The 25,020-nt window shown below is 42.2% G+C and overlaps 1 protein-coding gene and 1 long non-coding RNA gene across 11 annotated transcripts in view; one reads left to right on the forward strand and one right to left on the reverse strand.

Moving 5' to 3' along the window:
* LOC134471845 (uncharacterized) overlaps nucleotides 1–23,637 on the reverse strand; it is a 42,107-nt gene extending 18,470 nt beyond the window's left edge. The window contains exon 1 of the long non-coding RNA XR_010041560.1: nucleotides 23,396–23,637. This is a non-coding gene — a long non-coding RNA (uncharacterized LOC134471845). The remainder of the gene's footprint in view (nucleotides 1–23,395) is intronic.
* Nucleotides 23,638–23,795: 158 nt separating this feature from the next.
* The window catches only part of Ldah (lipid droplet associated hydrolase), a 133,927-nt gene continuing 132,702 nt past the window's right edge, over nucleotides 23,796–25,020 (forward strand). For 4 of the 10 annotated variants that reach the window (XM_063231962.1, XM_013155978.3, XM_063232000.1 and 1 more), the window contains exon 1: nucleotides 23,825–23,935. The gene's annotated coding sequence lies outside the window, so the exon portion shown is untranslated. Of the gene's footprint in view, nucleotides 24,043–24,171; nucleotides 24,522–25,020 lie in introns of those variants that run through there. The other 6 variants (XM_063231963.1, XM_063231985.1, XM_063231969.1 and 3 more) reach the window with 4 other exon arrangements.

Raw genomic sequence — 25,020 nt, forward strand, 5'->3', positions numbered from 1 at the left:
TTCTCTTTAAAATAAAATACATTTTTAAAAAAGATAAGACTGGGCATGGGTGTATTTTAAGTGTGGGAGGATTAAATTGTTGGACATGGAGGGTGCTGGTGTGGAGGGTATTTTCCAAATGTGGGCACAACAATAATGGAATTCTACAAATAAGGACTATCATGTGACTCTGACCTTTCTACCAGCAGTAGATAAGGACTATAATAAAGATTTCAGGTTCATAAAACAAAATTCAGCTAGGGGTTTGGCTCAGCAGCTGCCTGGCAAGCGCAAGGTCATGAATTCAATCCCAGGTACAAAAAAATAAAAATAAAAATAGAAAACTCTACAAACTTTTTAGTATAAATTTGATCCAGATATCCCACATGACATGTTAATACTTAAAAACACATTTCTTGCTTACCTGAAATTCAGATTTTACTGAGCATGTTGTGCTAGGAATCGCTACCCTTAAATTGGAATGGGCCTGTGTCTATGGCAGAAATGAGGCTTTGTGACCTCTAAGGCTAAGTCACACAAAGTGATACCACTGCCTGGTCCTTGCTGTTTGATCTTGTGACACAGCCACCATGCTCCAGGTAAGTCCAAGCCACCTTGTGCAGGGGCCGACACAGAGGTGTTGTACACTAGCAAGAAAAGCTTTGTTATATTTGTATTATACCAAAATACCTGTAATGTGGCCTACTGTTCTTCATGTGTGTTTTTTTTTTTCTGGGTGACCTAATTGATATGTTAATCAATGTTCTCCTCTGTAAAGAACTGTAAATCCTAACCTAATTGATATGTTAACCATTGCTGCCCTCTACAAATAACAGATGTGGTGCTAAAATAAGTTAACAAAGGTTGTTAATTACTGCTAGACTTCTCTATCCTCTGCTAAGGAAAACAAAGGTTTTCCTCATTAACAGATTTCCTGATCCACGCCCATAACCCTTACTTTGTGAGCTGTGATGTGTACCTAAGGGCGTCAAGTGCAGAGCAACAGACACACAGCTTTTGCAATCCCAAACTGCATTGTGTCGCTTGGCCCAGGATAAGATAAATCAGCGCTGCTTTTTAAAATATGTTTGTACTCCATTTTTTGAACTCGGTGGCTCATTTGTGGATTACAAGACTTGGGGGCTTGCTTGGGATTAATGGGGGACCCCTCCAAATTATTTTTTCACCAATTGACCAGCTAAACATCTGTAAGTATTTGGCTTTTTTGCCTGTTTGTAATCTGAGTGTGCACATTTGTAACTGCAGATAAAATGAGACAACTTCTGGGGACCTTTTTCCCCTTTTGTATGTTAGGGCTTTTGGGGCCCATTTGTAACTTTGGGCTTCGACCCGTGTAGGGGTTTTTGCCTGTGTGTAATTGGATGCGCACAGTGACTGCAGACGAGCTAGGGCTCCTTCTGCACCGGACTCCAGAGGCTATCGCCCGTTTGTAATGTGGGGCTTCGGCCCATGTATGGCTTCGGCCCACGTGTGGCTTCGGCCCATGTGGGGCTTTGGCCCGCCGTGTATGTGGCTTCGGTCCGTTTGGGACTTGAGTCCGTCTGTGGGACTTCATCCCATGTGGGGCTTTGGCCCGTCTGAAACTTTGGGGCCTTTTGCCTGTGTGCATTTATGTTTAGTGTTTTTGTACTTTGGAATTGTCTGCCTGTTTGAATCTGTTACTAACTTTGCGGGGGGGGGGGGGGGGGTTGCCCATTTGAACTTGTTGAATTTGTTACTAACTTAGGGGCTCATTGCCCATTTCTGTTGCAGGATCCATGTGGCTCATTGGACTCAAGGTTCATAATGAAAATTATTTCCTTTAGCTCACCAAACTGTGCACAAAACAACCTTTGTTTGTGTCTTTAATGTTGGTCTTGTCTTTTGTGGTGCCTTCTTTAATGTTTTAGTCCTCAATTGATTACTTGCAACCTCGGCATGCCTTTAAGGTATTTCTGTTTCTGGTTAAAATGTGAATATATGTGCACATATATATGTATATTTATGGTTTTTAAAAATCGTATCAACTTTACCAAGTAAAAACCAGGTCATACTGTAATTGAGCCAGTTAAAAAGTTTACAGTTTTTAAAAAATGTAGCATTTTAATGTGGTAAAAAGACATAAAATGATTAAATATGTTTTAGACTACTAAAAAGGTCATTTCAAGGATTTTGTTAAAGGTTTTAATGTCTAAAAAGCAAGAGAAAAAGTAATTGACTGGTAATAAGTAAAAAAAGTGATTTTGTCTTAAAGTAAAAATATAAAAGAGAAAAAAGAACAATTCATCTTGTACTGGAAAAAGCCAATCTAAATTTTAAAAAATAACTATTGTGCCTAATGTGATTGGTGATTATAGACATAAAATACAAGTTCTTACATGTGCTGTGGACATCTGAGAGATTATGTGGCATAATTTGGTTACCTATGAAAAAGCTCTTTTTTTGTTAAGTATATAATTTCAGTAAAACAATGGCCTGCCACATGGCACCCTGGGACAAAAAGCAGTATGCCATACAGATGAAGCCTGCCCTCTGATCCAGAATGCCAGAACCATGTTTTCCTTTTGTCCCACCTCAATTGGACAACCAGAGGTAAGGAGGTTCCCAATCAGTATCGCCAGTTGTTCTCGGTAGCCATTAGGGCACCCCAGAAAACCCACCAATTTGCCCAAGATAGCAGAGATGAGACAATTGGCTAATAAGTCTCCCTCGGGGTTTTCTGAAAAGATTACAAAAGGCCTAGCACATTTATACACTGATAGCACCTAAAAATGCAAGGGCCATTAATATTGCCTTTGTAACTCAGTCGGCCCCAGAGATTAGACAAAAATTGCAAAAGTTTGAGAGATTTGAAAAAATGCCCTTCAGTCAGTTATTAGAGGTTGCTTAAAAGATATTTGACAACCGGGAGGACCTTAAAAACCAGGCTTAAGAGGTTTCTGCTGGGCAGAAAGACTACATTGGTTGTTGGACTCTCCATTAAAAAAAATAAATAAATAAGACTCTTTCCTCCCAGAGGATGCAAGCCATCCAACAGATTCCAGTCCCTGTGACTAAAAGGCAAGTGCAAAAATTTTTAAGAGCCATAAAACTGATCCAGAGTTTGGGAACCTGGCAGAGGCCTGTTGCCTATCTTTCTGAGAGACTTGATTATGTGGCAGCCAGATGGCCAGCTTGTCTGCGGGTGATTTCCTTGGTGGCCCTCCTGGTAAAGGAGGCTTAAAAATTGCCTTTTGGACAAAAACTCTTAATTGTTCCCTCCTATTCGCTGGAGACTCTCATCAAGGCTCTGCCGGATCGATGGCTGCCCAACTCCCAAGTCATGCATTATCAGGCTTTACTTCTAGATCTAACTACCATCAGTTTCAAATAAATAGTGGCTTCAAATCCTGCTACTCTGCTGTCTGATGATGCCCCTCCTTGCCCCTCCACGAATGTACTGGGGACCAGACTTGACAGATGAGCCACTACTCAGAGTTCCTTTATATTTCTCCAATGGAAGCAGTTACATCTATCAAGGTAAGTGGGTCATGGGAGCTGCCGTTACCACGGACTCTCAGATTCTATGGGGACCAACCCTGGAGCCAGGAACATCGGCCCAATGGGCTGAACTCATTTGCCCTCATTGAGGCCTCAAGTTGTGAAAGTATGCATTTGTTTCTGCCCATGTTCATGGGGCCATTTATCAAATATGGTGTTTATTGACTTCTGGGGCCAAAAGATTAAAAATGCTCCCCAAATTTTGGACTAGTTGACTGCCTTCTGGATGCCAAGGAGAGTGGCTATATTATCTGCTGAAGAGCCCATTGGGCATGAGATGGCCTTGTTATACAAAAAATAATTTGGCAGACGCCACCGCCCAAAAGGCAGCCACAAAATCAGTGGGGATTGAGACTCTGACATTACTGCTGATCCCACCTACTTTGTCAGAGCCTATTTGCACTTAAAAAAAAACTTGCATCTGGCAGCTCAACTTCTGAGTGATCCCTGGGGACTAATGTCAAAGCTAGCCCAGTCTGTGAGCCTCAGATGCCTTCAGTGCCAATTGGTCAACCCAAAACAACTGCAACAAATAGAAATTGCTCGCTACGTGGGACTATAGAAACCATTGAGAATAGACTTTACAAAAATGGAAAAGCCTAGACTTCAAAAAATAAGTACTTACTAGTAATGATAGATATTGTTTTACTAAATGGATTAAAGTGTTGCCTACTAAGTCTGAGTCAGCCCTGATAGCAGTTTCCCCAATTTGGTCTCCCTTTACCCATGGGGTCTGACAATGGCCAGGCTTTTATAGCCCAGATAACTCAAGAACTAACCTAACCTTTGCAGATCAATTGAAAACTCTATTATGCTTACCAGCCTCAAAGTTCAGGACAAGTAAAAAAGATAAATCAGACTTTAAAGACAGTAATAACTAAGATGCCTTAAAAACTAGCGAGAACTGGGTGAGTCGCCTTCCTTTTGCCCTTCTGCATGTGCGATGTACCCCTTATGTTGCAGGTATTTTCCCTTTCAACGCTTTAAATGGGAGACCTCCTCCTCTTTATCCTTAAGATTTCTAAGAAAAAAATTAGCTGATTTGGCTAATCAAGATCTTATTAAGTGCCCCCCAGACTTTTCAGCCAACATTCCTCCACCTGCTGCCCACTGTGAGGACAAATGCCCTGCTGAGGAGCCTAAAACACCTGTCTTTATCAAACGACATCACCGTGAGTCTCTTGAGCCATGATGGGAGGCTCCCTACACAGTGGTTCTCAGCACTCCAACCTATTAAAGTAGCCAAAAAGCCTGTCTAGATTCATCATTCCCACTTCAAGCAGATCCCAGCTTCCAAAGGTGATAAACCTATGGATAAGTGGACTGTTGTTCCCTCCAAGGACTCTTTAAAGCTTAAGATTGCCAAATGTAACTGATAATCTTGTGTTCTCCCTTATAGAGACCCCAAGGAGGTCTGTCTGGCTTTAAAAAAAGTTGTTACTCATGCGACAGAACAGAGTAAATTTAAATGTTGGTTTTCTTTCTCCTTTTGGTTAACAGCTTTAATAATGACAGCTGCAAGACCTTTGTTAATCCTTCTATTGAGTCTTGTATTGTAAACAAGTTGATAAACTATGTCAAAGATCTTAAACGTTTATGATTTTAAAGACACAAGATTATAAACAGAAACCTCACAAGCCAATGATTTAGCTCACGGACTAAAATCAGTGGGGAATGTTGTACACTAGCAAAAAGAGCTTTGTTACATTTGTATTATACTAAAATACCTGTAATATGGCCTACTGTTCTATATGCGTGTTTCTTTTCCTCTGGGTGACCTAATTGATATGTTAATCAATGCTCTCCTCTGTAAAGAATTATAAAACCTAACCTAATTGGTATGTTAACCATTGTTGCCCTCTACAAATAACAGATGTGGTGCTAAAATAAGCTAACAAAGGTTGTTAATTACTGCTAGACTACTCTATCTTCTGATAAGGAAAACAAAGGTCTTGCTCATTAACAGATTTCCTGATCCACACCCACAACCCCTACTTTGTGAGCTGTGATGTGTACATAAGGGCGGCAAGTATAGAGAAACAACACACAGCTTTTGCAATCTCCAACTGCACTGTGTCACTGGGCCCAAGATAAAATAAATCAGTGCTGCTTCTTAAAATATGTTTTTTGCCTCATTTTTGAACTCGAGTTTGGGGGCTCATTTGTGGATTACAAGAGAAGGTAAGTGGTGGCCATGAAAGAACATCCCTTCCTGTCTCTGGGAATCATGTGAGGGTGGAGGAAAATCTGGCTCCCAGGAAAGCCACACCTTTGTCACCTACATCTCTCTCTATGCCTTGTGCTGGTCATTACCCCTCATCTCATGTAGACAAACAAGTCTCCTCACATTAATGAAAAAGGAAGGGAACTCCTGACACTATATACCAAAGAACACCCCAAAACCTTCTGAGCAGAGAGTGGCAGGACATTCTCTCTTACAATATCTCTGCTTTTCCTAAGGTAAAACTCTGCCTCTGATCTGGTTTAACACCAGACAGTCAAGTTCCAGATTCCTGGATCCGTAATGTCTAGTGATTTCATGTCCACAGGACCCGTATCACACAGGTAGAAGACTGACCACCTCCACACACACTACCTCCTTCACAGACATGAAACTGTTTCACTTCACCAGTGGGGTGTGCACCCATCACCCCCAAATCTCTGTGATGGTTATACAGTATTTTCCCACTTTGTTGACCAAAATACAGTTTCAGCTGGACCACCTTTCTGAACCTTGAATAAATTAATTACTTAGCCTCCCCCAGCTTCAGTGACTTCTTCTACAAGAGTGATAGTTATTTAATTACCATGCCTGCCTCATAGATTGTTTTGTGTACCATGTGAGGCAAACTGGGGGTAATGCTTTAAAAATTCAAAAAAAAATCACAATATAAGAGATCGTATTGTAAGAGCTGCCAGGCGGCCATCTCCAGACCTACTCATTCTGATACATTGCTGTCATGTTAATCTCCCTAAACTATCCCTTTGTTCCAGAGTCACCAGCATCATCCTACTTTCTGGTAGAATAAATTTCAAAGGCCTTCCCTTGACTTATCCGGCTTTATCTTCCCATGCTCCTCAGAATTTTTGTCCAAGCAATAAATTCTTTTTTCACTTTTGATCATCCTAGTTCTTATAACCTACAATACTTTCTGTACACTATTCTTCCATCCAACATGGCTCTTGATTTTTATCCTTTTCTAATAAAAACTCTAATGGAGTTTATAGAGTTCTGCACAGGCATACTCATTAGAAGGAAGTGATGTCTTGTCTGTTCCCATAATATGTGACTTCCATCAACATTTGCTCGTGTCCAGCCTCTCTGGACACATGAATCTGTACAAATTGCTCCATTAGATTTATAAGCACACCTTGTCCTACAATGCTAAGCCAAAAAGGGTAAAAGCATTTTACTGAACAAAAATGTCCAATGATTTTTAAAGAAATAGTTCTTGTAGAAATCGAATAAATTCCTTGCTATTTACGTATGTTAGGACCGCTTAGCAGCAATTTTTTATAAATTTCCGATATTATATATATAAAAATGCATACATATGTAATTCATTTATCTGAAATATCTTGAAATATCTCCCAAATGCTGAAGTGAAATTGATAATAGATATAAAAGTGGATAAAATTCCAAGGCTCAATTCTAATCCTTAGAATTTTGCTCTCTATAGGCAAAATTCATTTACATTGCTGTAGAAAATAATCATATGCATTATGATCAGTTTTTTACAAGTTCACTTCTACTTCTGCAGGAAGATCATAGTGAATTACTCAAAGGAGCAGGCCTGTTCACAATGAGACAATTCTGCATGTGTACATGAGAAAAACTCAGTGCTTCATGAAAAGGGTACACGCCAGTCTCTTTTGTCAGTTTCCATGTCTTAAACCATTTTCTGAGGAACTTCCAACCTGGTCAAAACTTGGAACATATTTTACCACAGTAAATTCCACTCAACCTAACTCTGGGGTCCCCAGCCTTCTGCTATCAGTCCTCACCACCATTACAGAGCAGGACGGTGCCTTCTACAGCAGAGGCACTGCGAATGCCCGAGGGCACCAGTAGGAAGTTGTCCTGCATAGAAGAAAATCGAAAGCAACCAGAAGCTCCAAGGGTCATTACTACTCCTGCTGAGGGACACGATGCCAAGCTGTCTGTTGCCAAGGAAATTTCCCAGTAAGTAATCTCACCTACAAGGAGCGAGGGTCTCAGTGCAGAGTTTAGACAGGCTGTGAACCCTAACTTACCTCTTTATGAGACCTAAAAGTGACTCCCTTGACCACTTACTCAGGAGGGACATTAAATGGCTTTCTGGGCCATGTCTCTTCCTTTCTTTGTGGTCCATCCTAGGTCCACCACGCTCTCTGCCCAGCTAGTGGTATCTCCATATTTTCTGCTATCTTTCTTAGCCTGAGGAATTCCTCCAAGTTTTACTTACTGTATAGCTTTTCAGACTTACGCTTATCATTTTTATCATCTCCCCACATGAAAATGAGGGCCGACTTTTTCCTGTTTTCTGCCCTGTCTTCCCTACCACGCTGCAGGGGTGGGGAATGCCCAATTCAGTGGATGGAGAGGGATGAAAAGGATGCATTAGAACAAAAATGGCTAACTATGACTTCAAAAGCAGCCTGCCACAGACATCTCAAAAGCATGATTTGAGACACCACTGATCCAATCAAGATGAGAGACAACTTAGCATCTTTGTCTGCAGATGCATTAAGAACAAATGCTTGTCTTTTAAATCGCTATCTATGCATTCACTCACTCGATGCTGTGAGCATTTTGAAATTTTATGTTTTGTTAATTGTTTTGAGTACAGGAAACGTAATGCATAATATATTTTAAAAATGAAGATCATCTTGGAAGTGAACATTATCTGCAGTCAACACACATCAGAAATAATAGCGAATAATTTCCAAGTTCAGATTGTCACTGTGAGCTGGGGGAATAAGAAGCAAGGAAAAATATCAGAAGTGAGTAAAAAACCTTCTAATAAAAGTAAGTGGTGAGAAAGCCGATCCTTCACATCTTTGCAGGCAGAGTCAGAGGTGGGAAAGGAGTCATCATATCCTTTAGAAACGGATTTTTCCCTGCACAGCCTTTCTCTATGTGAAGCCAGACATCAGAGCAAGATTTCTATGTGAACAAAAGGATTTTCTGTCAGAAAACCAGTTAGCAGACGGAGTTAGGGGCTGGGAGGGACTCATGGTAATGTCAGTCTCTGGGATGGCGAAGTGGTGGTGAAAACTGCCCTTCTCCCCGTGTTTACTGTCTGGAGGGGCCCTTGCAAAATTGGTTTTGGAAAAAACCAGTAGATTTCTTTCCCATGAAATACACACACATGTAGTTTTAAATTTTTTTTTTCACTGAAAGTTGCTTTAGCTATGCAGCAATACAGGCAAGTTTATAAGCTCTGTGCATTTCAGTTCCTCATCTGCAAAAGGAAAAGGCTGGACCAGATGCCCTCCACGTGCCCCTCCAGAGCTCACATCGTTTGTGCTGAGGGAAAGAGATCGGCAGGCCCTCCCGGAGGACCTTTCACTAAAGCAGGCATTCTCGGTGCAGGCACCCCTGGCCAGACTCACGCAATCCTTTCGTCTTCTTTATGGTCCAATCTTTAATTTTATTTAGAGAAAAAAAGCAAAACAGAAAAAAGGGTAGAAATATATAGAATTTCAAAAAATAACAGTAAGAAATCAGTAGTTGATAAATTACATATTGTTATCTTTGAAGCAGTTGTTCAAGTTACAAAATCAAAGCGTAAAAAGTGGGCAGACAACCAATAACGGTACAAACTATTCTGCTTGATGAACTAACAAAAGCTTAGTAGTCTGGTTATCTGTCTTGCACACTTAAACATACATACAGTTGTAGCCATCAGAGCACTTTCTTTCCCTTTCATTATTATATAGTTCAGCCTTACTGCATGATCGTCAGCCTTACATCCTCCTGTCTTCGGGAGGACTCCGCATACCCCCAGGCCCACCGTGGACACAACCACCTTGTATGTTATTCACTTTTCTACCACTGTGACACAGTGCCTGAGAAAATCAACTTGGAGACTGAGGATTTAGCTCAGCAGTTCAAGTACTTGCTTGGCAAGTGCAAGGTTGTGAGTTTGATCCCCAGGACCCCACCCCAAAAAGTCAACTTGAAGGAGGAAAGGAACCTTTTGGCTCACGGTTTCACAGGTTTGAGTCCCTGACTGCTTGACTCCTTTGCTGTGGCCTGAGGAGGACCACGGCAGGCAGCACATAGTGGAACAAAGTTGTTTACTTCTTGATGTCCCGGAAGCAAAAAGGGGTGGGAGAGCCTGGAGAAGAAGGCACAGAGGCAAGATATGTCCTCCAAAGGCACCCCAACAGTGTTTTCCTCCAACTAGGCCACATGGCTAAGGTCCCATCACCAATGAGGTTAGGTTAGCATCCTCATGGTGCGATAAGCACTCTAGCTAGATCCACCTCTAAACACTGCTGCATGCACAAGGCTCGGTGTGACCATTTAGACCCAAAGCCTGAAACCTTGGCTCTCCTGAGCAATGCATCAGGAGATGTTTAGGAAACACACACACACACACGTGCACACACGCACATACACACTAATCTAGAATAAGTTGGTTTATAATCTATGATTTACTATCAACTTATGATACACCACCAGGGTCAAAGACTCCATCTGTCTCTAAGGATAAAAAGCACCTGCCAACACTTACCTGAAAGCATCCATATGGACACCCAGTCTCCTCCAAACAAACACAGACTCAGAGACAGTGAGACCCAGCGGCTCCTGTCATCCACTGGGCCCCACCTTCTGGTTGTTCTGGAAGACTTCCCTTATGGAGATGACAGACACCAGAAATGACCTTTTGGGAAGATCTTGTCCTTACCCCCCAAGTCAAAAGTTATGCATCGGTGGAGCTCAGCATGGAAATCATTATGGGAGTGAAGCACAGTGGTCCCAGGGAAAGAATATAGTTGAAGAGACATATTTTAAAAGATGAATATTAGGTGCTTTGGTAGTGGTTGCAATGCAGGTGAATTAGAGTCAGGGCACATGAGAGATACAATAAAGTTATGATAAGGGTAAACAAAATAAGTCACCCTCAACGGAGAATTTCAGAAGTATACAGTCTACAGCCAGTGTGGGAGCGTTTGAGTATCAGTGTCCAGATTTGTCTGTTTTTCTGCCCCACCTTCTCTAATGTGCAATGTTTACTCTTGAGGGAGCTTCATGGTACAAAACAGCTGCTGGAGCTCCAGCTAATTCATTCATGGAAAGGCAGTGTAGTTAAAAAGTGAAATAAAGACCAAAAACAAAAGCTACGTGTCCTCTTTTTGAGAAGACTTTTTGGAAGTGCCACTCAACATCTATTTGTATTTCACTGGCAAGAGCTCCATCCCTTGGCTTCAGGAAAGTTGGGAAATGGACAGACCGACACTTGATGTTACGATTAGGCCTCTTTTATGAGAAAAGGGGGAGATTTGACACTGAATTGGACATCAATCAGCCATTCCTGTTTCAGCAGCGTGAGAAGGATGGTGGTGCAATGGAGTGTGGCGGGCAGGCAGGAGTCTGCCCTGAAAGGAAGCAGGCAAGCTAAACGAAAAGGAACTGAAGGAATGGACCGGCCGCCCCGGAGGCCACATGGGGGCGGGGTGTGTGGAAAGAGTCAAGACATTGCGAGTAGGACTCCTGGAGGGGGCCACGAGTGCCAGATCAGGAAGCCTACTGTCTCCATGGAGAGGTGGAAGTCTCACCTCCCACCCAAGAGGAAACTGAGAAGCAATTTTGTCTGTCTGTTTGTTCCACTATGCTGCCCAGTCTGCCCTGAAACTCTTGGAACCAAGAGATCTTCCTGCCTCAGTCTCCCAAGCAGCTGGGACTGCAGACACAGGCTACCTTGCCTGGCTAATATGAAATGCAACTGCAAACCAGAGTGACCCTCATGCTAGAACATGTTCTTCAGCAGGTGGACTGAGACTAAGCGTGTGCTGTCCCAACTGATTCCTCCCAGGAGAATCGCTAAAATCACCTGACAACAAGGGAAAAAGGGAAGAGCACGGGAAGCAACTGAGACGTTCCCGCAAAGACAACGCACACATGTGTGCACACCTGAAGCAAATCCAACGGAGACACACCCCAAACCTGCAGAAGCTCAGATAAAGAGAGGAGGGGAAACTATGCCAGTGTGATATGCAGCGCACCATTCATAGATGTCTATCAAAATAAAATAAGCACAAACACTTTTAAAAAGTAACAGATTTAATTCTGGTCTCCCCTTTGTTCTTTTGTACATCGTTCTCCTCCCCCACATCGTTACACGCGTCTCACCCTCAACAGAACAGCCAATTTTTAAATCAAAAACCATTTCTAGGATCAAAGAGAAACACAGTTCTAGGCGGATAGTATATTAGTTATATACTGTAACATCATATGGTGAGGAGCTTTCAAGTAAACTTAAAGACAATATTCACGGAAATTTTCAAAACAGCAAATGCCTCCAAATCCAGGGGGGAGCTTGAACCTTTTTTTTTCCAGGATATTTTTCTTCAGTGCTAGCGGAAGTGCTAATCAAAGACAGGCCTCCTTGCCGTCCACTGACAAATGCAACAGGGCACCCGAAACCACAGAAAATGAGTCTATTTAAAAACGTCAGACACAACGCTAAAGGGAAACTCAGTTTTGTATTTTTCCCTCTTGATCATGTTCTAATAGAGACGATTCAGAAGTGATTTCTTCTGAACCTGGTGATGGTCATGATTGAAATAGTGTTGCTAATGATAACAATGTGTAGAATTATTACATGGAAAGCACTAATAATGCAAATCATATGGGCCTCAGTTACAGTTCCTCTGTGGATTATTTTTTCCTAGGCACATTTGATTTCTCAGAATTAGTCTACTAAAAGTCAGATTTGTACAATCATAGACAGAACTCAGGTTCATTAAAACAAGTTTAGAAAATTAACCAAATTTTCACATATAGCAGTTCTGCTACATAACATAACAATGTGGTGTAGGAGGTATTAAACCAAATAACTATTTTTAAATGTTTTTGACATCTGATATATATTTGCTGAGATCTGGCTATGAGACATGTGTTAAATGTAAAATTACATGAGTACTTGCTAAATCAAAGGCATAACTCATAATTAACAGTGTCAAAATATGACACTCATTTTGGAATCTTTAAGTACTAACCTGACTTTCTTTTTATACCTAAAATAGAAGGTTAGAATAATTTCTTTTGCTTATTGAAAAGAATTCTATACAGTTATCTTCATGTCTTACCCTGTTTGTATGACTGATAATTAGTGGAAACAGTCTCCGTTTGTAAAGATATATTACGTGCTATGGCTGTAGGTCATCTCCACTGGTTTTAAGAAACAATAAAATCAGATTTTAAAAATGGCAAGCAAGAACTGTCCTTTTATATAATTGCATTTGTAGAACCGCATCACAAAATTCACGAGTACAGGATAAAGGATAAAAACAGTTGAAATAAGGGAACTTTTTTGACTAAAGACTTAGTAACAAACACATCATAACTATACCCATAAATGTGCCATAAAAAAAGAAATACCTATAAACATTTTTTCTTGGTGCTGGAGATCGAATTCCCAACCTCACACTTGCCAGGCGGGCACTTGTACCATGAGCTATATCTCCAGATAAATTTCTATAATAATAACTTAAATAGCAAAAATTACATTTCAAGTTCCATAAAGTGTATTCACAACTCACTTCTTCAAAAGAGATCACTATATCCTATTTTGGGCACATGTGATATATCTTCTATATATTAAATGTAATATCATGTAGAAAGATAGATGCAATGAATACATAATTACACATTCACTACATGCTGTATTGGACAGTTTTGCTACCTTCAGCTGCCACCCCCAAATCTCATCAGTTTCTGAAAACAAAGCCGGGTTTCCTGTGCCATTATGACCTTTAGCAATGGGCTGCTCCTGTATGCCACATGTTCATTATGGCACCCAGGATAAAGGAACAACCCTGTGTGAAAAGGAGAGAGACAGCGAGAGAGAGAGAGAGAGAGAGAGAGAGAGAGAGAGAGAGAGAGACAGAGACAGAGAGAGAGAGAGAGACAGAGAGAGAGAGAGAGAGACAGAGAGACAGAGAGAGAGAGACAGAGAGAGACAGAGAGACAGAGAGAGACAGAGAGAGAGGCAGAGAGAGAGACAGAGAGAGAGACAGAGAGAGGCAGAGAGAGAGACAGAGAGAGAGAGACAGAGAGAGAGACAGAGAGAGAGACAGAGAGAGGCAGAGAGAGAGACAGAGAGAGACAGAGAGAGGCAGAGAGAGAGACAGAGAGAGAGAGAGAGACAGAGAGAGAGACAGAGAGAGAGACAGAGAGAGACAGAGAGAGACAGAGAGAGAGAGACAGAGAGAGAGACAGAGAGAGAGACAGAGAGAGGCAGAGAGAGAGACAGAGAGAGAGACAGAGAGAGACAGAGAGAGAGACAGAGAGACAGAGAGACAGAGACAGAGAGAGACAGAGACAGAGAGAGAGAAAGAGAGAGAGAGAGAAAGAGAGAGAGAGGGAGAGAGAGAGGAGAGAGAGAGAGACAGAGAGACAGACAGAGAGAGAGAGAGAGAGACAGAGAGACAGAGAGAGAGAGCAGCATTCCATTATCCAAACAAGCCACATGGCCAACTTAGATGTCAGTGCCATACAAAACATTACCTCTCATTGGGAAGAGCAGGAAAATCATTAGTAATGACTTCCTCATTAAAGAGGTTCACTGAAAGCATATACACTCAAAGACTGTATGTCTTCAAGTACATCCTTCCCGGGGGAGTGGTCACTCATCTCGGCAAATAGACCCGTGTACCAATCGCCTACTCTCCCATCATTCCATTACAAAAATGGGATATGAGCTGAACAAAACGCGAAGAAATTCATAACTGGAAAATTTATATTTGAAAATAAGAACAAAAATAACCCCCCAAACACAGGAGAAAATCTTCAATAAAAAAAATTCAATAAGGAATTTCAAAAAGATCTAATATGCAAATATAAGCACTGTTTCCACTAAAGAAAAACCTTAAAGATACAGAACTATAAACCTTTAGGTCACCTGGTAGAAAAGGGGAGACAGCAAAAAATACAAAAATTATAAATAATAATGGAGTAACCATAAATACTTCGGAGGAAATTTAAGGATTCACAAGTGATTATGAAGCAAATCCAAGCAAACCTAAGAACTTGAATTAAAACAATGATCTTTAGGAAAACATAAATTACTTATAGCTCAAATACTATTTAAGTTTTCCAAAGCATAAAAATTTTGAAAAGAAAAACATCTAAATTCTTTTTAAAAAATCGAGTGCAATTCTGGCACTAAAACCCTCAGGGAAAAAAGTCACAAATTAATCCGACTTCAGAACATCAGTATAAAAATCAGATAGGAAATAGAGTAATATTGTATGATTTTTCTGTCTTTGAGAAGATGCCCAGAGTACCATTCTGCACTCCCACCTGGGTTCTGGAAAAAGCTGAGAAGTAAGACTAGGGATAATGTACACGAACACTAAAACATCATCCTCTCTGCTGATCAAGGGTCTGCTAGGGCCCATAGCTAGTGTGAGTCCAAAGGCTTCCTGAGTGAACTGCAGATTCGGCAGACTTACCCACAGGGCCACAGGAAGCACTCTGCTCACCGAAAGCTTACATCACAGAAAGGCAAAGACCTCCTGTCCCCGGTGAGAAGCCGGCTCCGAGGATCAGGCCAGTTTCCACTTCTTTCCCTGGCGCAGAATGAGGAAGGGAGACATACTAAAAGAACTTAAAATAATAGGATGTCTGTAATTTGTTTTTAAATTTTCCCACCAACAAATAAGCCAAGATCATCTTGTGAAAGTGGTGCAGATATACAATGCTGGACTGTAGATACATTCAAAGTTTTTCAAGAACCCAGAAGCCCCTGAGAACTGGCCACGCTGGGACTAGAGGATCCAACAAGAAGCCGACTAGCCAACCTCTCGGGTAAGTCGTGCGAGCTGTGTGGCTTCCAGGCAGAGAAAAGTCAGTGCCTCCTGTGAGCCCAGCAGCGTGCAGGCTGAGAATCAAACCCACCTCCACCCCACACCCCCCAAGCAGCCTGCCGGTTCAGAGCACAGCCTGAGTTGATAGCAACTAAGGCACATAAAGCAACTAAATGCTTGTATTGTCTGGTTGATTTTGCAGGCCTGGGGCCAGCGCTCTGAGCATCTCTTGGGAGGATGACCGTATGCAACATAGCAAATAAGGAGGATTTCTAACTATTTTGTCTGAAGGCCAGTATTGTTCTCACTGTTTTGCTTTGTTCTGCCTGTTTTGCTTTATTCAATATTCTGTTTTGATGGTTTTTTTTTTCTGTTTGGTTTTGGTTTGATTTTGCTATACCTGATGGAATGGACAACTAATGTGAAGATAACAAGATATACTATAGTAGCTATTGCTGTTTTCCTAGTATGCTGCTTTGAAGTCCTCAATTTTGCTGTTTTGTTTAGGTTGGCTTTGTTCTGTTTTATTTTGTTGGATTTTACTATCTTAAAAAAAAACCCAGAAGTCTAAGTCAGCTTGGTACTCTTAAGGACAGTAATATTTGAGTGACTGTTGGGGAAGGGAATAATATTTCAGAAGGAGGGGTTTGGAAAAGTGCACGAGAGTGGGAAGGAAAGACTAAAAGTAATTCTGGAGTAGAAACCCCACATAACCCAGGAGGCGCCTCAGGTAAATACGACCTTTGTCCCGATGGTTAGAGTTGAAACTAGTCAACTTGTCTTCACTCAATTATGGCATTTCAGAAAACTGTATATATTTTAAGTTAATCCCCTCGTCCAAAATACATTTTTCCTCTCTTCTTTATGTGAAAGCTATTTTTCACAGCAGGTCCAAGAATTCCCGTTAGCCAGGCGTGGTGGCTCCTGCCTGTAATCCCAGCACTTGGGAGGCTGAGGCAGGAGGACCATTGCAAGTTCAAGACCAGCCTGGGCTGCAAAGTGAGCTCAAGCCAGCCTGAACTGCATAGTGAGACTCTCTCTCTCTCAAAAAGACACACACACACACACACACACACACACACACACACAACACACACTTCCCTGTAGTTCTCTTAACTAATTTCTAGTTCACTGAAATCGCCCCATATCTTTAGGGCACACTATTTTAGCTTATCAAAAGCACCAGAACAGCTTTGCATGGGATAATCTCATCTCCCTGGCTGGACAGTTATCCCAAATCAGACCTAGTACAATGATCAGGATGCTAAGGGACTCATCATGCAGGGCATTCTTTAAACACAAGCAGCAGGCCAGATGTCGGCTGTAGTTACGGCTTGTACTAGATCTGCATCTCCCTCCAAAGCCTCGTGTGCTCATGGGTAGGGCATTTGGGGTAGGTGCTGGGGCTTGGGTGTGTGACACTGGATGCAGGGTGTGTGATCATGAGATTGGGTTAGCATAGATCTGAGTATGGCTAATGGGGAGGCCCACCCTGGGTGGGGGTAACATAGGCTTTTAGCCTATATAGGATAGAAGGGACAGGGGTGGCTGGATTCTTGCTACCTTCCTGCCTACCCTGTCATGAATTGTTCTTCCTCTGTGACACCCCACTTCCATGCTGCCCTGCCTTGGAGCCAGATGACAATGGATTGAAATCTACAAACTGTGAGATAAAATGAACTTTTTCTCCATTAACTTTGGGTGTTGGGTATTTTGTCTCAGCAATGAGAGACCGCTTCCGAAAAGATTACACATTCAAGTTAGAGCTGACATCTCAATTTCATCACTGGGAAGAAATTTTTTTAAGAGAGAAAGGAAAAGAAAAGAAATGAAATGTGGTTCTTTTTTCTTTCTGAAATGTTTTAAAAATGGATGACTCCAGAGCTAAAAATTGTAAGGGCTTTAAAATACTGGAACTCAGCCTGGTGCTGCGGTGCACACCTCCATTTCCAGCTGCTTGGAGGTTAATACAAGAGGATCAGAAGTTCGAGGTCGGTCTGAATAACAGCAAGACTGTCTCCAGGTGAAATTTTAAGAGGCCTGGTGGTAGAACTCAGTGGTGCAGCACCTGACACACACAGGACAGATCAGCTCCCTGAGGTCAAGTCCCAGTGTGAGGGTGGAACAAAATGCAGCATTTCTTTTGAACTTCGGTTTCTCACTTCAACTAAGAATTCTATAGATTACCATGAATGAAAATGGACGTAAGAATGGAACTGAACTTTTGGGTTAAGGATGTGATTACATCTCAGTGGCTGAGCTAGGAGCTGGACTGTGAAAACACAGGCAAACGGGAGACTTTAAACAACATCTAAGAAGCAAAAAGCAAACGCAAGCAAAAGCCTAAGAGAAAGTAAAAGGCTATCTTGGCAACAGCTTGTACTCTGAAGCTTGAGATCTACTTGGAAAATATCAATTGATCATTTTCAAAACAGAAATAGCAAAATCACCATAGAGAGCAGCTTGATACAACACAGTTGTGCTCTCTTACTGCTTTGGAGCCAGAACTTCAAAATCAGTTTCACTGGGTTAAGATTAAGGCGCTGGCAGTGCTGTCTCCTTAAGGAAACCACGGAGTAGAATTCCTCTGTCCTGCCTGTCCCAGCGATTGACCGCTCATGTCCCCTGGTTGGTGGTCTCTTATGCCATCTTCAAGTCCCAGTTCCAGACGCTGCCATCTATCTCACCCTCTGACCCTGGCCCTGCTCCCACTGTCCTGTCTCCTTCTCTCCCCTGCTTCTGTCCCACTATCTTCTGTGATTCTGGCCTCTGTCCCTCTAACACTGATGCTTGTGATTACACTGGTCCCATCTGAATAATCCAAGATACTGTCACCACTCCAGACCCTTAACACATGTTAATCATGCTTGCACTATCCTTACAATGCAGCATGCAACAGGTTCCAGGGGTTAGGACAGGGACATCTTTGGAGAGCCATTATTTAATTAATCACATCTGGATAGACGGATAGTATAGAAAGATATTTTGACCTATGAAAAATGCTATTCTTATTTTACTGGGGAATATAAAGTCTCCATTAAAAAATAAAAAGGAATGATTTGTAAAAGTCCCGTAGCAGCATTATTAGCTCACAAAATCTTGTAGGATGGAGCAATTAGTTTCTGAGGAATCCAATAAAATGGGAACATATTGTCCTCTAAGGAGGCACTCATCTGACGCTAGTCCCAATCTCTGCTTTGTTGTTAATTTGTAGAGATAGTTGAACTACATCTGCTGTATTTTTCTTATCCTCACTCTACCCTGCCCTGCCACTAAAAGCTTCTTAATGGTGTGGCTTCCTTGAGGGGGACTAATGGATTTAATAACATGGATTTAAAAAGACATTTGGAGTTACTCTGTCTATGGTGAGTTATCTTGAAAGCCTCAGTCTCTGGCACATATGCACAATATAATATGCATACATACACATACCTAAATATGTAATATAGTTTTCGATGGCAAGAACATCTAATGTGCTGTTTGCCAGATTTTCTTCTGTTCATTTTTTTGTAAGCCAAATGCTTCAATGCAGGTTGTGCGATGTGTGGACAGATGGTTAGGAAAAGATTTTCCAGTCCACACATCAAGTTTGATAGCTTTTAGGCCCATTTATCTGTCTGGACTGCTACATTATGTAATATAAGCCTGGTTGTAATGTGAGAGTTATATGTTGTTTTGTCAATTTGCAAATAGTTTTCATTTTATTTTGAGACAGGTCTCTCTATGTAGTTCAGGCTCACCTTGAACTCACAATGTAGCTCAGGCTTGCCTTGAACTTACAGTAATCCTCCTGCTTCAGCCTCCTGAGTGCTGGGGTTACAGGCATGCACAACCATGTCTGCAATTTTAAGCTACCTTTTGTATTCTCCATAGATTAAATATTAAAATGATACAATTCTGTGCATTAAAAACGAAGACATCAATTTAAAATTTTTGCTTAAGGTAAAACATGAATGTGTTTTCTTGACCTCAAATGTTGAAAAAAGAATTAATATGGATTTCAGGGAACATCGATGACAGTTTTGTGGAGTCTACATTGAAGAATCATACATTTAAAAGCATTTAGAATTATCTTTAGAATATACGTTGAACAGAGATCTTATATCACACATAAAAAAATTCTTGGTCTCGACTTTTATTCTTTCTTTTTTAAAATGTGGAATGCTTCACAAATTTGCCTTTTTATTATTTCTCCTTTTGTTTCTTGTATATTATCCTCTGTCTGCATATCCTAATTTAAGAGATGTCTAACCCAATCATTTTTACTTTCCCCATAATGGACTAATAAGAGGAAAACAACAAGTTCTTCCAATGCTCTCATAAAAACCACCCAAGTTACTCTTTTTTGCCATAGTCCCAGGTATCACCCATTTATCTGTCTCATTTACATCGCTATTATACAACCTTCAGTCTTTTTGCAAAGTATCCCCAACTGCTCCTTCACCTCCACAAAAGGGACTCCACCAATTACGGCAGTTCCTAGTTAGCCTCGAGGGCCCCTACATAGTTGATCTTGGCCATATCACAAATGCAATCTTTTTATCTCTTTCTCTTTGATGATGCTGCTCATGCAATTCCAGAACGTTCCATGCTATTCAGCGCAATTTGTTCCTTGTAAGTGCTGTATGTGGCTGACATTCCTCTGAAATCTTTTCATGTCTAGCAATCCTGCTGGGTTTCTCCACTTTCTATGAGATGGTTTTCCTCCCCTTCTGCTACATTCCTGCTAAATAACCTGTCACAATGGCTTCTAAGGAGCATTCCCGTGGGTTCTCCAAATCTTTCACAATTAGACCACTTTTGGTTTCCTCACCCTTAGAAACTGTGTGAGGTAATAATGTCAAATGTCCTAGGTTGCTAAATTTTTAGTAACTGTTAAGCAACAGTAAATGAACACACTTCTACCACTAACCTTGCCTTTTAGTTCTTAGACTAACATCACATATTTATGTATTTTATTTGTTCAGTGCATGTCTGTGAGATCAACGACTTTTTTTTTTTGATTGCCTTGGTATCTCTGACCTGGAATAATGTTTGAAATAAATGAGTAGTCGATAAAAAAGGAATGAGTAAAGAAAACATAATATTTTCGTGTAAGATAAAAGTGTGTCATTTAAAATCAGTACACGGAAAACTATTCAGCCAGAACGAATGGTGAAACCATGTCAAGTACAGGAAAACGGGTGAAACTTGAGATCACAGTGTTTTGTAAATAAGGCAGACTCCAAAAGCCGAAGTATTGCAGTTTTGTTATACGTGGAATCTAAAAAAAGAGAAAGATGACAGCAAAGTAGGAGGAAGAGTACTAGAGAAAAAGAAGGAGTGAGAGAGAGCAGGGAGGGAAGCACAAAGCGGGTTCCGGAGTGGAAAGTATTGGGGTGCATCTACGCAAAGTAAATTCACCCTTAATGTACACCTATTGCACCTTAATAACCACCAGCACACAATGGCCCAATGTCATGGCCATTTGTGCTTCTGATAGGCACTTTTGTGGAACATCTGCCTTGTTCACTATGTCTCCTTACCCTGCTGACAGAGGGCCAAGATGACCATTAATATTTGTCATTTATAATTTAAACTGCTGGACACTGGACCCAAAGTAAACAATTTTCTGGATATCTGGAACTAAAGTTAAAAGCAAGGAAAAAAGAATCACTGTGTGACAGTCCTGCGTCAGTTTAGACAGGCTATATGGTTGACACATAACAATGAAACTCTCAGGAATTTTAACAAAGCTCACTTTTTTCATGGTACGTGTTCACTGCAGGATGGTGAGTAGACTAAGCAGCAATAGCTACTCAAGGATACAGGCTCTGGAATGCTGTCATCACCTGCCAAGGGAAACTGTGATGTTTCAGAGGAAATCACCTAAGTCATCAACAGCTCAGCTTTGAAATGGCCCACTTTTCCACCTGACTCATTGGGTAGAACTTCTCATATCCCCTCTACCTCTCTCTTTCCCCAAGCACCCAACCAAGAGGCAAGTTCAATCCTACCATGTATCTAGAAGGTAGAAAGTAGGAACTATCTGAACAGCACCAATGGTTCCACAGTCCACCGGCATAAATCGCACAAACCATTGGCCGAGTTCTGTCATGTAGTCTGTGAATCAAACAATGATGAAACAGATGCCCACAGAGAAGCTAAGAGACAGGAGAGTTTGGCTTCTATTTCCAAGTATTTTGCACATACTATTTCCACTTCAAACCAAGGTCTGGGTGCATTCCTGCCTTGGACTAGGAGATCAAAAGCTCTGAGGGGAGACGCTTAAACACAGACTAAAACATATGGAACACAAAGTTGAAAGAAGGGGTAATTGTCTTTTAGGATCTCACAGTCTGGTGCTGAAAACAGGTAGTGCCCTAACAGAAGAATGCAAATGCTGACACAGGAGTATAAAGAAAAAAGCATCGCTGTATACAGCGTGGAGCATTAAGGAAACCATATGAATTCAACATCATGTGTTGAAGTTAATGGAAGGAAGGGAGAGAGAACAGCAACCTGCAGAGAGAAAAACACAGCAAAAATGATGAATTTATGAGAAAGAGTATGAGCATTACAGAAATAACAAAGAAAGAGGAAAGCCATAAAGAACAATTCAGAGGATGCCTGAAATAGTCTCTCAGACAGACAGTTGCAGAGCCTGGCTCTGCCAAGATGCCTTAACCAACTTACTTAATTTTTTGGGACTCTCTTTATACCATGATTAAACGAATACAATAGCATGGTGTGGCCAAAAGGACTGGAAAGATAGTTGTTGTTTTTAAAGACGGAACCTCTGGTTTATTCTTTCTAGCGCAGGCTTGTTACTGGATGGAGGGCCCCATGTTCCCTGAACAAGGAACTGAACAAGATGCACAGAAAAGACAGTGAAAATGTACACTTCTTGAAGGCAGAGAGGAGATGCACTCTACAGGGAGGGAGTGAGCTGGTGAACAGGCTCACAGCAGCCCCAGAATAAGGGCAAGGGGTGGTTGGAATCCAAAATTCCTGTACTGACTTCTCCTTCATGCAAATAAGCATTGGAACAGTTCTCCTACCAAATCAAATGCTCATTTGGACCATGGAAAAACTCACTTGACTTCCTGCAAGATATAAATGCACAGAAAATAGCACTTTTCTGATTGGTCCTGCAAATAGCCCAAGATTCAAATGAAAGACTGAAAATACTGTTTCCTGATTGGTTCCATGTACAATGCAGTCCTCAGGAGACGTGGAGTCATTTTGGGTCCTGTGTTCTGCATGTCCTTCTGCGCTTTTATGACTGTTGACACATTTCACCCACTCATTTGGCTTGTTTGGCCCGGCTTTAATCTCCTATCTCAGGATTAATGAAATTAGAGACATAAAGCACTTGAAAAATACATCACAGAAGCCTATGCAAGAATTTAAAGAAATGCTAACTAGTGAATCATGTTCAAGAAAGTTTTTCACACATTTATTAGTAAGGAGGAACACAACTTTGAACATACCACAGAACGTCATTATGATGTAATTAGTTATTTATGTACTTGCTTATGATTCCAGACCCCGTGGTCACCTGCTAATCCTGACCTCATGGAACTGCTCTGAGAATTAAAAATGAATTAAATCATGAGAAGCTGTTAAAACAGTGAACAGCTTTTTCTAAACTCATTGACTGTTGCGCACATCAATTAGGAAGCAGAACGTCATGACCAAAAAGGAAAAGCAATGAAGAGGTACTGGTCTACTGTCAACCACTGGCCGGATGATTGTGCCTGGCACCGAGATGTTGAGAAAGAAAGGAGCGAAACTACCCTTCTGAGCGTGGGGAAGAATCACTGATGACTTGCTGGCCTACTTGATTGCTCCTCTCCCCGGCGATAACACCGACCTGTTCCCTACGGTGTGATGCACGTTTGGGCAGAGTACGCTGGTCCGAGGTTAAGCAAACAACGCTGCGGCAACCTGTGTCTTCACCGAGTGTGGGCGTGGTGAGCTCAAAGTATCTCTGGGATAGACGGCCTTCCATCACCCTCAAGCGATAAGGGAGGTCAACTGAGCATCAACCCTCCCACGTCTGTCTGGAAGGGAAGAGACGCAGCATGTGGCGGAAAGGAAAACCAGGCAGAAGTATAGCAAAGATGCCAGACAAGAAGAGGCTCATACAGTTCAAATAAAGAGATGGAAACAGCTCTGACTCCTCTAGGCTTTCTCCGGGGACCTGGGTCACCGGCCGCAAGGCGGGATCAGCAACTCAACCCAGTCGCCCACCTGCTGGCCTGGTCTGGCTAGCAGCGGCCGCTTCCGGGAGTGGCGCGGGGCGCGGCGCAGTGACGTCACCGGGAGGCGGGACTTCCGGCTCCGCGCGCCCTCCCCGCCCTATCTCGGGCCAGGCTGGAACTGACCCCACTCCCACCCCCGCAGGCGACAGGTGAGGGGCACCTCAGGGTTGGGGTGACTTTGCCACGGTAGGATGGAGCTGACCACGCAGGAGCTCTGGCGTGTCCACGGCTGCTGTCAGACGGCGTGGAGATGAGGGTAATAGCGCAGCTCGGGGTCCCCCGCCGCTGGGCTGGGGAGCCAGGCGAGCTGGCACGGTGGCTTGCGGCGTCCGGGAGGCGCCAGCGCGGGGCCTGAGCCCGCCGGAGCTTTACTCCAGGAGACCCGGCGCAGTGTGCACGCGGCACTCAGGGTTTCATGGATGTGTTTCTTTCCTCCCAGGTTCTGTAGTTACTGGAATGCTGCTTAACACTGAGGATGATTACGTCCCACCCTGTGAACCATGGGTCTCAGCCTTTTTGATTTTGACTTTTACGGTTGGTTAGGGTGTTTTGTTTTGTTTGAGACAAGGTCTCGCTATATAGCACAGGCTGGTCCTGAACAGTGTCTACCCCGAGCCGGCCTCGAACTCGCGGTGATCCTCCTGCTTCAACCTCCCAAGCGCTGGGATTGTAATGGCAAGCAGAAACACCGACGAGACATCCAGGATTTGGAGGCAGCTTTATTTACATGAAGAGGTGATCATTCCCAGTGTACCAGGCCCTCATCTGTGGTGGCATGGTGCTTATTGGAGATAAGCAAGCAGAATGGCTTGTCATTGGGGATTGGTTTATACAGTGTGCATCACAGTGACCAGCTGTTTCTAAGACACAGGAGCACCCTGTACTAGAACAGGAATGGTTACCTGGGCAACTAAGAAACTGACGGGGATGGCGTGCATTTTCTGCTACATTTCCCCTCTTTTTAGTTCCCCCAGCAAATGGACATATTACATGTGATCTTCTGAGACAAGGCCCAACTAGAATTTAGGTCTGTCTGTTTTGTAACATTATTCTGGCAAGATAGTGTTGTGTCCAATGTGTCTTGGATGCTCATCAAATCTTGGTCAAGTGTTTGATTGATTGATTCTCTTGGGGCAGCTGTCCATAGAGCTTAGGATGGGAGGGCAGGGAGGCAAGGACTGGATAAGCAGGCTGAAAAAGATAACAAGTATCAAGGGAAATAGGTGAGGAGCAA

Source organism: Cavia porcellus, unplaced genomic scaffold, assembly GCF_034190915.1.
Source record: "Cavia porcellus strain 051 isolate PalLab524CR breed Dunkin Hartley unplaced genomic scaffold, mCavPor4.1 scaffold_1, whole genome shotgun sequence".
In the NCBI taxonomy this organism is placed as follows: domain Eukaryota; kingdom Metazoa; phylum Chordata; class Mammalia; order Rodentia; family Caviidae; genus Cavia; species Cavia porcellus.